Below are 9607 nucleotides of genomic sequence, written 5' to 3' on the forward strand. Positions count from 1 at the left end.
CTCCCGATTTCTTGGATGCTGTCCCACAGAATTGACCTTGTCCACGATTCTGCGCCATAGCTCCATCTTCCTGGCTATGGAGGTGTGCTGCACCTGTGAGCCAAATAGCTGTGGCTCTACCCGTAGGATTTCCTCCACCATGACCCTGAGCTCCTCCTCGGAAAACCTGGGGTGTCTTTGGCGTGACATGGGGTGGTGTGGGTGATGTGTGGGGTGGTGTAAGTGTTGATGTGTGTGGTGATGTGTGGTGTTTTGAGCGTGGAATGTTGTATGGGTGATGGTGTTGTGTGCCTCTGTGTGGTGGGGTTCTCAACTCAATTGCTGTGCTCTCTGTCTCTCGGCTTCCTCAAACTTTCTGGTTGTAGGGGTTTGTGGGTGATGTGGGTGTGTGTTTTATATTGAATTGGGTGTGTGGGAGTGGTGTTTGGATGTGTATCGGGTGTGTGTATTTTGAATTGTCCAATGTGGCGGTGTTTTGGAGATGTTTGTGTATTTTGAGCGTGGCAGTGTGTACCGCCAATGGAATACCACGGTTGAAAGACCGCTGCGTGGATTCGTGGGTCATAATAGCATGGGCGTGTTTCTGTTGGCGTGATGGTGGAGGAATTGTTTTTGCCAGTTTAACACTGACCTTTGGTGTGGCGGAGTTGTGTGGGTGTTTGAATTTCGGCAGATTCCGAGATGTGTGTCATAATAGCTGTGGCGGATTCCCGCGGCCGCGGCGGTGCATTGGCGGTCTTCTGCACAGCGGTAAGCGGCTTTTACCGCCAATGTTGTAATTGTAGGAAAGTACCATCTTGCCTGGCATGTTACCCCCATATTTCACTGTATATATGTTGTTTTAGCTGTATGTGTCACTGGGACCCTGCCAGCCAGGGCCTCAGTGCTCATAAGTGTGCCCTGTATGTGCTACCTGTGTTATGACTAACTGTCTCACTGAGGCTCTACTAATCAGAACCTCAGTGGTTATGCTCTCTCATTTCTTTCCAAATTGTCACTAACAGGCTAGTGACCAATTTTACCAATTTACATTGGCATACTGGAACACCCTTATAATTCCCTAGTATATGGTACTGAGGTACCCAGGGTATTGGGGTTCCAGGAGATCCCTATGGGCTGCAGCATTTCTTTTGCCACCCATAGGGAGCTCTGACAATTCTTACACAGGCCTGCCACTGCAGCCTGAGTGAAATAACGTCCACGTTATTTCACAGCCATTTTACACCGCACTTAGGTAACTTATAAGTCACCTTTATGTCTAACCTTTACCTGGTAAAGGTTGGGTGCTAAGTTACTTAGTGTGAGGGCACCCTGGCACTAGCCAAGGTGCCCCCACATTGTTCAGGGCCAATTCCCCGGACTTTGTGAGTACGGGGACACCATTACACGCGTGCACTACACATAGGTCACTACCTATGTGTAGCTTCACAATGGTAACTCCGAATATGGCCATGTAACATGTCTATGATCATAGAATTGTCCCCTCTATGCCATCCTGGCATTGTTGGCACAATCCCATGATCCCACGGGTCTCTAGCACAGACCTGGGTACTGCCAATCTGCCTTTCCCGGGGTTTCACTGCAGCTGCTGCTGCTGCCAACCCCTCAGACAGGTTTCTGCCCTCCTGGGGTCCAGCCAGGCTTGGCCCAGGAAGGCAGAACAAAGGACTTCCTCAGAGAGAGGGTGTTACACCCTCTCCCTTTGGAAAAAGGTGTCAGGGCTGGGGAGGAGTAGCCTCCCCAGCCTCTGGAAATGCTTTGATGGGCACAGATGGTGCCCATCTCTGCATAAGCCAGTCTACACCGGTTCAGAGATCCCTCAGCCCTGCTCTGGCGCGAAACTGGACAAAGGAAAGGGGAGGGACCACTCCCCTGACCTGCACCTTCCCTGGGAGGTGCCCAGAGCTCCTTCAGTGTGCTCCAGACCTCTGCCATCTTGGAAACAGAGGTGCTGCTGGCACACTGGACTGCTCTGAGTGGCCAGGGCCAGCAGGTGACATCAGAGACTCCTTCTGATAGGCTCCTTCAGGTGTTGCTAGCCTATCCTCTCTCCTAAGTAGCCAAACCCTCTTTTCTGGCTATTTAGGGTCTCTGCTTTGGGGAATTCCTTAGATAACGAATGCAAGAGCTCATAAGAGTTACTCTGCATCTCTCTCTTCACCTTCTGCCAAGGAATCGACTGCTGACCGCGCTGGAATCCTGCAAACCTGCAACAAAGTAGCAACGACGACTACTGCGACACTGTAACGCTGATCCAGCGCCTTCTCGACTGTTTTCCTGGTGGTGCATGCTGTAGGGGTAGTCTGCCCCCTCTCTGCACTAGAAGATCCGAAGAAATCTCCCGTGGGTCGACGGAATCTTCCCCCTGCAACCGCAGGCACCAAAGAACTGCATCACCGGTCCTCTGGGTCTCCTCTCAGCACGACGAGCGAGGTCCCTTGAACTCAGCAACTCTGTCCAAGTGACTCCCACAGTCCAGGGACTCTTCAGTCCAAGTTTGGTGGAGGTAAGTCCTTGCCTCCCCACGCCAGACTGCATTGCTGGGAACCGCGTGTTTTGCAGCTACTCCGGCTCCTGTGCACTCCACGAAGATTTCCTTTGTGCACAGCCAAGCCTGGGTCCCCGGCACTCTAACCTGCATTGCACGACCTCCTGAGTTGTCCTCCGGCGGCATGGGACTCTCTTGTGCAACTTCGGGTGAGCACTGTTTCACTCCACTTTGTAGTGCCTGTTCCGGCCCTTCTGCGGGTGCTGCCTGCTTCTGAGAGGGCTCCTTGTCTTGCTGGGTGCCCTCTGTGTCCCCTGACGTAATTGGCGACATCCTCGTCCCTCCTGGGCCACAGCAGCACCCAAAAACCCTAACTGCGAGCTTTGCAGCTAGCAAGGCTTGTTTGCGGTCTTTCTGCAGGAAAACACTTCTGCACGACTCTTCATGACGTGGGACATCTATCCTCCAAAGGGGACATTTCTAGCCCTTGTCGTTCTTGCAGAATCCTCAGCTTCTACTGTCCAGTAGCAGCTTCTTTGCACCCACAGCTGGCATTTCCTGTGCATCTGCCCACTCTCGACTTGATTGTGACTTTTGGACTTAGTCCCCTTGTTCCACAGGTACTCTCGTCTGGAAATCCATTGTTGTTGCATTGCTGGTGTTGGTCTTTCCTGCAGAATTCCCCTATCACGACTTCTGTGCTCTTTGGGGAACTTCAGTGCACTTTGCAATCACTTTTCAGGGTCTTGGGGTGGGTTATTTTTCTAACCCTCACTGTTTTCTTACAGTCCCAGCGACCCTCTACAAGGTCACATAGGTTTGGGGTCCATTCGTGGTTCGCATTCCACTTTTGGAGTATATGGTTTGTGTTGGCCCTATCCTTATGTGCCCCCATTGCATCCTATTGTAACTATACATTGTTTGCACTGTTTTCTATTGCTATACTGCATATTTTTGGTATTGTGTACATATATCTTGTGTATATTTGCTATCCTCATACTGAGGGTACTCACTGAGATACTTTGGCATATTGTCATAAAAATAAAGTACCTTTATTTTTAGTATATCTGTGTATTGTGTTTTCTTATGATATTGTGCAAGTGACACTAGTGGTACTGTAGGAGCTTCACTCGTCTCCTAGTTCAGCCTAAGCTGCTCTGCTAAGCTACCATTTTCTATCAACCTAAGCTGCTAGACACCCCTATACACTAATAAGGGATACCTGGGCCTGGTGCAAGGTGTAAGTACCCCTTGGTACTCACTACAAGCCAGTCCAGCCTCCTAAAGTAATGACCCCCAAAGTGTCGCCAAAGAAGCTGCAGTACTGTCAGAAAGAGGTGAAATACTTCGGACACTTGATTGAGAGAGGGTCCAGAAGAATATCAAAAGAAAGGGTGACAGCTATTTTGCAGATGAACCCCCGACAACAAAGAGAGATGTCAGGATGTTTATGGGAATGGTGGGCTACTGTCGCCAGTAGATACCCAACTTTTCAATCATCTCTAAACCATTGATAAAGCTGACAGGCAAAGAAACTAAAGATGAACCGTATACCATAACCCTATCCAAGGAAGAGCTTGAGTCATTCTTGGAATTGAGAGAGTGCATGTGCAGGGCACCAGCTTTGGGTATGCCTGATTACACAAAGCCTTTTCTACTGTTTTGTCATGAATGTGATGCTTGTTCTTTGTCTGTCTTGACACAGGTCCATGGAGGTGCAAACCGTCCTGTAGCATATTTTTCAGCTGCCTTGGACCCAGTTGCAGCAGCCTTACCGGGTTGTTTGCGCGCAGTTGCAGCAGTTGGTCAAAGCCTCACGCAGTGTGAAGGCATAGTGATGGGCCATCCCTTAACAGTAATGGTTCCCCATTCGGTTGAAATCTTATTGACTGGAACTAAAACCCAGCATATGACAAATGGCCGACTTACCCTATATGAGACAATTATTTTGAGGTCACCAAATGTCTCCTTGAAGCGGTGTACTGTATTGAACCCGGCAACTCTATTTCCTGTTGAGAGCACCAAGATTAATAATGAAGAGGAAGTGGAGCTTGATTGTCTTGAGGTAACAGAACTATGTACCAAGCCCCGACCTGACATTCAAAATACACAGTTAAAAGAAAATGACTGCATTATGTTTGTTGATGGATCCTGTTTGAGAGACTCAGTTGGAATACTGAGAGCCGGTTATGCTGTATGTACAATAGCTGGTATTATTGAAGCTTCCTGGCTCGAGAGAGTGTATTCCGCACAAGTGGCATAGCGAATTGCCCTTACTAAGGCATGCCACGCAGCTGAAAATCTGAAAGTCACTATCTACACAGACAGCAGATACGGATTCGGCATTGTACATGATTTTGGCCAATTGTGGTCCAGAGAGGTTTCATGACCTCTTTTGGTTCTCCAGTGAAAAATGGTGAACAGATTAAGGATTTGTTACATGCGATTCAGTAACCTCTTGAAATTGCCATGGTGAAATGCAATGCTCATGTTAAATCACAAGATTTTGTGTCAATGGGAAACGGCTATGCAGATCAAGTAGCAAGGTTCTGCGCATTGAACTGTATATTGTTCAAGGACCAGTGGGAATTGTTACCGCAAACTAAAAATGAAACATGCTTGAACTTTGCATTGAGGGTGGTTGATATACTAGATGAGCTAAAATCACTACAGGGTCGTGCTAGCAGAGAGGAGAAACGCTCCTGGCAGAGGATGCAATGTGTACAGAGAGCTGATGACTTATGGGTCTCAAAGGAGGGGAAACTGGTTTTGCCCAACAGTCTTTTGTCACAATTTGCAAGGCTTTATCATGGACAGGCACATCTTGGGAGAGATGCAATGATCAGGTCATTCAAGATTGATTGGTTTAACCCAAAATTCAGACAAGCCGTAGAGGTAACCTGTCACAGGTGCATCATCTGTCAACAGATGAATGCCGGAAAAGGGACTATGGTAACTTTGAGTCACACAGGGGGAGCTGGCAGTCCATTTAGCAGAATGCAAATGGATTTCATTGAGATGCCTGTTTGTGGAGGATTGAGGTACGTGTTGGTGATTGTGTATGTTTTCAGCCATTGGATTGAAGCTTACCCCACACATAGAAATGACAGTCTCACAGTTGCAAAGCTGTTGCTTAGAGAACTAATACCCAGGTTCGGTTTTCCAGTCTCTTTAGAATCAGATAGGGGCAGACACTTCGACAGTTAGGTGATTAAGCTCTTGTGTGCTGCATTAGACATCGAACAGAAGCTGCATTGTAGCTACCGCCCTGAAGCCTCAGGACTAGTAGAACAAATGAATGGTACCTTGAAGTCGAGAATGGCAAAGATGTGCGCAGCCACCAGTATGAAATGGCCAGATGCATTACCCTTAGTACTGATGTCGATGAGAAACACCCCTGATAAAAAGACAGGACTATCACCCCATGAGATCCTTATGGGCAGAGCTATAAGGCTACCCGCAGTACCTGCAAATGCTTTTGTGAATATCACGGATGATATGGTGTTTGACTACTGCAAAGGTTTGGCTGATGTGGTTTGCTCTTTTTCCCACCAGGTGGAGGCCAACACATTGCCACCGGTCAGTGATCCAGGTCACACCCTGCAAACCGGTGACTGGGTAGTTGTCAAGAAGCATGTGAGAAAGTTGTGCTTGGAGCCGTGCTGGAAGGGGCCATATCAAGTAATACTGACAACAACCACTGCTGTGAAATGTGCAGGCGTTCCAAACTGGATACATGCCAGTCACACAAAGAAGGTAACTTGTCCGACTGATGAGGAACTTGAAGTTTCTGACTCAGCAGTTCCAGAGAAGGAAGTCTCAGGGCCAGAAAGTAGCCAAGGGGGAACTGAGACTGCAGGAGAGCCCACTGAGAACAGCCTAGTCCCTCAAACAGTAAACGAGTTCGAGAGAGGTGACAGTAAGCCTATCTCAGTAGAGGCAGCAGGAGAACTAAGACAAGGAGAGGTTCTCCCAGAAGTAGACGGATACGGTTTAGAGCTTGAGCCTGTTACAGACCCAGAAGAAGAAGAAGAAGGGGAAATAGTAGAGAAAGGTCAAAGCACACCGGCATCCCCTGAACCAGTTGCAGGTCCGTCAAGAGAAAACACCATAGCACAAGAGGAGGGTGCTGTTCAGCATCCTGAAAAGACAAGCAGGAAGAAGACGCATTAAAGTGATAACTGGCCAGAGAAGCAGGCTGCGAAAGAAAAGGTCGTACCAGGTGAAACAATAGCAGAAGAAATTGATACATCCTCAGTAGAGGATCTAAGTGAAGGAGAATTGCAAAGTGAACGCAGGTTGAAAAGAAAAAGAACTGCAAATAGAAGGTACGCAGGTCCTGAATGGGCATATACAGTGACATCTGAATGGCAACAGGAATTCTTAGCATTCTGTTTTGATCGAGAAGTACCAGGCCAATACTACGGTACCTGAAATCAATCAACAGAAAGAGACTGTGCTAAAACTAAAATTGAAATCGAAGGCTGAAATGCAGAGAAAGAGACTTATAAACTACCAGATGTGAAACCCGATTATGACAAGCTGCTAAACTGATTGACAAAAGGGTCCTGGAGTGAGTGAAATGCTGTAAATACACGCAGAGAGAAAGAGAGACTTTGCATCAAGAAAAAAAAAAAGAGAGAGCTTTTAGTTGTCCTCAAGTTGATTGTTTGCTTTGAAGTTATTCTGCTATCTGATTCTTTACAGACCATGCCTCATAATAGAGGTAGCAGCAAGAAGGGTAAGGTGTGTGGTTGGTTAAGTATTATAGTAGGTATTGTGTGTGCAATAATAATTGTAGGTGTGATTGTGGCAATGCCGTGGCTGGATAAGAAAGCGACTAACAATGCTTCAGAACCTGAGACTTCAACACTAACACCGTGGGAAAAGTTTGAGCAAGATACAAAACACTTGCATGAGGGAACTAATTCAAAAGGGGAACTCTCCACTAACGTTTTCTATTGCTTACTGAATGAGCATGTTGAAACCATGGATGCGAGAAACTGTTACATGTGCACAAAGATCCCTTCATCAGTGCAAGAAGGGGTTACTTATCATAGTCTTCCATTAACCTACGGGATGAGTTGTAGTTTGCTACTAACAATTCTATAATCAAGAGCATTTGCAATACTTTTATTCAAATTTGGATGTGGTGTTTTCTTTTGTGCTAGTGATTGAGTTTCTGAACAAATTAGCTAAAGAGCACAGTATAAAAATAGTTAGAGGTTTCTTTGAACCGACACTTACATTTGGAATAGCTTATGCACACCGCAACAATCTGACTTGCTTATTAACACCTGTAGAGAAAAGCTTCTTAGATCACACTGATGATAGACGCAAAGCTTTAAAAGAGCGACTAGAAAAAGGTTCAGAGAAACGCACATATGCAAATGATTATGCTTACACTGCAATAAAGACGCAAGGCAAATTAGCTATAGATGCACTACATGTAGGAAGGCTTTGTATATATAGGCCGAAATCTGAACATGACACTTTATTTGTGGGAACGAGTGAATGCAGGCATGTATTTTTGTTTCAGAGCAAATGGACATTCATGTTAAATGGACAGGACCCAGCGATCCCTGGGATCTATTATATCTGTGGACTTAATGCTTATTACCCTCTCCCTAAAGGATGGTATGGGACATGCTATTTGGGGATAGTTTTCCCAAAGATTTACCAGATTGATGACTTAAAACAAATACCTAAAGCGTCTGAATTACAACATGCTAGACAAAAACGAGAGACAGTGGCTGCTGTCGTTGGTGACATATTTGGAGCCATAATTCCTTCAGTAGGGGTTATCTTAAACTCCATAAAGATTCGAAAGTTGTCTACTATTGTGGATAACATGCTGACAAAATTTACAGGGGCTATATTCCTGATGGATACTGAACTTGCTGCGGAAAGAGCTATGACTCTTCAAAATTGGCTTGCTTTAGACATTCTTTTAGCAAAGAGCGGCAGAGTCTGCAAGATGCTCAACAAGCGTCATTGTTGCTCATATATACCAGATAATAGTAAAAAGATTAGAGGTATGCTTACTAACCTAACTAAAGATAGTGCAGATTTGAAGGATTTGAAGGAACCAGGAGTGTGGGAGAAAGTGGGAAAAGGAATTGCCAGGGTAGGGAGCTGGTTTAGCAATATCTGGAATGGGGTTCTTGCAAAAATACTAGGGGGTCTATTAATTGTTCTGGCCTGTTTATTAGGTTTATGGGGAGCATGCAAAATTAATGACAAAATTAAGAGAAATTGGACAAAGAGAAATAAAAGGAATGAGGAAAGTGAAAGGGAGAAAAAGTTTAATGAAATGTGGGAGAGTTCACATAAGGGACAAGATGTTGAAATGCTCACTATGCGCAAGGTGAAAAATTAAAGTGAAAGCTCGAAAGGGAAAGGTTTGTGTGATGACGAACGTCATCAGAGGAGGGACTGAGAGAGCGTAGCTTATATAATCTATAATAACATGCAATGTTTATAAATTAATGTGTGATAATGCTGCCTAGGAACGGATGTAGTGAACTTTGCTTAAACGTGCACTTGAGATGTGAACACGGGGAGTAGCCACCAATGTATACGTGGAATTATAATAATGTCTAAAATGTTTATAAATTGTTATACTGAATACGTTTATACTAATTATTAATGATTGTATTATTGAATTTGTGCTGAAATCCTTGTAGGCCTTAAGTTAGCGTGAGCCGAAGCTTAGCTGCCTGGCTCTCATATTGAATGTATTTTAACTATCTTGCAGTATGCTGACTCGCAAAAGGTCATGACCCCTTGTTTTCTTCAAACTAGAAGCTGAATGTAACCATAGTAGATCCATTCTCGCGAATTCTTCATTTCTTGTAGAATGATATTAGACAAAATGCAACAGTTTAGATTAATGTAATGTACAAGGTCATCTAAACCGGTGAAGACAATGGAGCTACTGACCAAAAGATGTGCAAAGAATTACAGAAGGATGAAATCATACTGGACATGATACCTCTGAAGACGTTAATCATGTGGACCAATGAAGTGTCTGTAAAATAATATGGGGTGAAAGATTAATGACCTAATGCGTTTTCCAATTGGATAAAGATAGTGGGGTATAACCAACGACCAATGTCA

This window comes from Pleurodeles waltl, chromosome 2_1 (genome assembly GCF_031143425.1).
Source record: "Pleurodeles waltl isolate 20211129_DDA chromosome 2_1, aPleWal1.hap1.20221129, whole genome shotgun sequence".
In the NCBI taxonomy this organism is placed as follows: domain Eukaryota; kingdom Metazoa; phylum Chordata; class Amphibia; order Caudata; family Salamandridae; genus Pleurodeles; species Pleurodeles waltl.